This window comes from Podarcis vaucheri (assembly GCF_965113315.1).
Source record: "Podarcis vaucheri genome assembly, chromosome: 8".
In the NCBI taxonomy this organism is placed as follows: domain Eukaryota; kingdom Metazoa; phylum Chordata; class Lepidosauria; order Squamata; family Lacertidae; genus Podarcis; species Podarcis vaucheri.
The window spans coordinates 25,317,595-25,321,395 of record NC_138766.1 but is presented as its reverse complement, the minus strand read 5'-3'; the positions used below and the strand labels follow the sequence as shown (position 1 = coordinate 25,321,395).

The window sequence follows — 3,801 nt, the reverse complement described above, 5'->3', positions numbered from 1 at the left end:
ATCACTCGTAGCCGAGTAAGATTATCTTCCATGAACACTGTCTTAGCAGTGAGTCCGTAAGTGACTATGGAGGCCAATTCTGGATCCCCACGTCCTTCCACAGTGGGGACATAGTTTTCTGGGCAGGAGTTGATCATGGTGAGGGTTTGCCAAATGTGCCTTCCTCTTAGCTCATTTCTCCTTTTCACCCATGACACCTTTGGTAAAGGCTGTTCTCCAGTTGGAGTGCTCAGAGGCCAGTGTTTCCCAGTTGTCAGTGTTTATACTACATTTTTAAAGATTTGCCTTGAGAAAGTCTTTAAACCTCTTTTGTTGACCACCAGCATTATGCTTTCCATTCTTGAGTTGGGAATAGAGTAGTTGCTTTGGAAGACGATAATCAGGCATCCAAACAACATGACCAGTCCAACAAAGTTGATGCTGAAAAATCATTGCTTCGACACTGGTGATCTTTGCTTCTTCCAGTACACTAGCATTAGTTTGCTTGTCTTTCCAAGTGATGTGTAAATTTTTTTGGAGACACCGTTAATGGAATCTTTCGAGGAGATGGAGATGGTGTTTACCAGTGATATGTAGGCACACTGCTTACAAACCCATAAAGTGCTAATATCAGAGTCAACATGAGTGGAACTCTAAAATATTGAAATGGAAAATTCAGCCTCTGAGCTCAGGGAGGAGGATGAGCTGGAGCTTGTCCCAAGTGGTGTGGAGGCTACGAGGGAGTATCCCGTTGCTATCCATGACTTGTCTATGGCCGCTGCTGAAGCCTTCTTCCTTGGACAGCTTGCAGTGGATTCTGGAGAGCAGGTAAGGAGGAGGAGAGGCTGCCACACCAAGGCCCAGCTCCATATGATGCACCAGCTCTGATGGACAGGCAGAGGGCAGGGCCACCCTGGGCAGAAGGAAAGAGGGAGTGTAGACCAAGGAGTCGTGTGTGTGTGTGTGTGTGTGTGTGTGTGTGTGTGTGAAGGTATATGGACCCCTGACCATTAGGTCCAGTCGTGACTGACTCTGGGGTTACGGCGTTCATCTCGCTTTATTGGCCGAGGGAGCCGGCGTACAGCTTCTGGGTCATGTGGCCAGCATGACTAAGCCGCTTCTGGCGAACCAGAGCAGTGCACGGAAACACCATTTACCTTCCCGCTGGAGTGGTACCTATTTATCTACTTGCACTTTGACGTGCTTTTGAACTGCCAGGTTGGCAGGAGCAGGGACTGCGGGAATTCGAACTGCCAACCTTCTGATCAGCAAGTCCTAGGCTCTGTGGTTTAACCCACAGTGCTACCTGCATCCCATAAATATGTGTGTGTGTTTTGTGCATCCATGCTTTGTTCAATCTTGCCCCTTTCTAAAATATATTTATTGGTGTGTGTTTTTCTTTTTGTAAATCTGCCAAAGAGTAAAATACAATAAAATTGGGATTAAGGGGTTTTCTCAGGACGATGGAGGGCATGGGTCCCATTCATTGATGAAGTAGTGATGGCACTCACCCTTCTGATAGGAAATGCTCTGCAGGAGGGGGACAAAAATGGGAGATCGAGGAAGGTCAGTTGGAGGGGGGGGGATGTCCCTATTTTCATCTGAAGAATGTTGGAGAGAATGCCATTACCATTTCCATGTTTCCAAGGTATGTAGTTGGAATGGCTTCGAAGTCGGAATGGCTTCAAAGGCAGTTGATCAGGACTCAATTCTTGGCTTTTGCAGGAATCGCCGCAAGGTCCTGCTTTTGTGATGGAAGAATCAGCGCCACAATAGCAGGTTTTGTTGCCAAATTGTGCCGCACATCTCACTAGTTAATTTAATTAGGAACAGAACAGCTGAGACATAGCTTGACCAACTCCACCAAACAAATTTATACGTGCATGTTTGGCAGATGGGAATTGCACGTGAAATCCTTCCTGGCAGTCTAGGGACAAAAGATAATATTTGTTTTTCTTCTGGAAAATCAAGACAAGCCTTCATGAGGGAAGATAATCCCCCTGATTCTGGCTCGGAGAGTGGCTTGTCTGCCTCTTTGCCTTGGGAGCTGTATTCTGCAAAACCCATGTGTGATGCAGACGTCCAGACGGACTTAAGATAGCCGTTTCTTGGCCTCCTCCTCTTCATTAAGAGCACTGAATGCAAATGAATTAATTAGCACATTCCAGTGAATGAACTTCATTTATCAGGAGGAAGAAAAACGGCCCGAGTGATAATCAAATGGTTTAGGAGTTAATTGAATACAGAAATTCTGGATGCAAATGATGTGAGCTCAACTTGGCTTAACAGGCATCTTAAGTTTTAGCTATGCTGCTGCAGTTTTTTGTGTGTCTCCTGTTGAAAGAGGGGGTGTTAAGAGGGAGGGAGAAGAACATTTGCAGGGAGGGGGGTCAAATTTTGTTCCTTTCTAGATCTCAGCAATCCATCAGGATTTGTCTGCCACTCAGGTTCTTTAAGATAAATATGACCTAACAGCCCTAAATTTGCATTTCAAAGTGTAATTTTGTCCACTCATATTCATAAGTGGTATACTTGATTGCGGTGATACTGTAGGTTATGATAACTGGCTGCCCAGTTCAGGTCTTGGGATATAACAATGCTCTCATTGCTACACTACAGAAAGACATACTGCAATGTTCACTGTGTGTTGTCTTGCCAAATGAACTAGCTAAACATAAAAAATAAAAACAACTCAGTCTATAATATCATTACATAAACCACATGAGTTGATGGAGGAAGCCGGTCATACTCTTTGACTGAAACAGTTTATTTAGTAAAATAAAGTTGACAATTGACAAGCAAGTCTTTACATAAAACCAAATCTGAGAATTCCACTCCTCCATCTAATTAGCTGTTACTAATTTCAGGCTGCAACCAAAGAGGCCACAATGAAAAAAGGGAAGCAGTGAGCTCATAAAGTATCTTTTCGTCTCCATCTTCAAAGAGGAGCAACAATGCAATAAGTGGATCTGTGTCAACAGCTGCCCTATTGGAGCTCATGAAAACCTTCCTCCAAAAACTCATCAATCGCTAGGCAAGTCCACACTATATATATTAGCCCCCCACATACCTTCCAACTATTTGGGTTGGCACTATGAGTTATCCTGCTCAGAGTCTGAGGAGTCAGATGCCACCCATCAATAATAAAAAAAGCAACTCTCTTTCAATCATCAAAATGACGAGGAATGAAATAGAGCTTTCTCACTCTTCCCCCCACCTGACATCATTGACCTGGATGCTGTTGTGGTGTGTTCACAGATGCAGACATGCATAGCGACTGAGATCCAGAAAACACTGCATTCTTTGTCTCTCTGAAAGCATTCCTTCTGTGTCCAATTATCTTTTTAAACATTATTATTCTATTGGTTCTGGCATTTCTTCCTTGCATCATCTAGTCTCTTGCTCATGTTCTCAGTAGGCGATGCTACAAAAGCAATATGCATCCCGGCAGCTACCAGTATTGGGACTAAAGGGTTAAGAAAGGAAGAGGAGAAATCCAAATGCTGTTAAGAACTAATCTGAGGGGAGGTTACCTCTTCAAGGCAATTTCCTCACTATGGCAACCACAAACACATCCCCACCTCTGACACCAGTACATGCCACCGAACCAGTGGTTGGAAAAATTGTTACTTTAGGCAAGACTTCTGTATATTTGCCTGCTATCTGGCAACTTCCCAGCCTCCTTAATTCAGTGGCTTCTCTCTTGTTTGCCCATATCACTGGATCTTGCCGTAGCAGTGATACCCCGACTTTTCTTTGTTTTCCCACAGTGGAGTACTGGCTTGCCGGCAGTATATTTTGAGAGACACACGGTGCACTAAA

The 3,801-nt window shown here is 44.2% G+C and overlaps 1 long non-coding RNA gene across 1 annotated transcript; it reads left to right on the top strand.

The window, feature by feature from the left end:
• The first annotated feature begins 673 nt into the window (after nucleotides 1-673).
• On the top strand, nucleotides 674-3,345 carry LOC309538999. Its single transcript, XR_014222592.1, has 2 exons — nucleotides 674-807; nucleotides 2,847-3,345. It is a non-coding gene; the product is annotated as an uncharacterized lncRNA (long non-coding RNA).
• The last annotated feature ends 456 nt before the right edge of the window (nucleotides 3,346-3,801 follow it).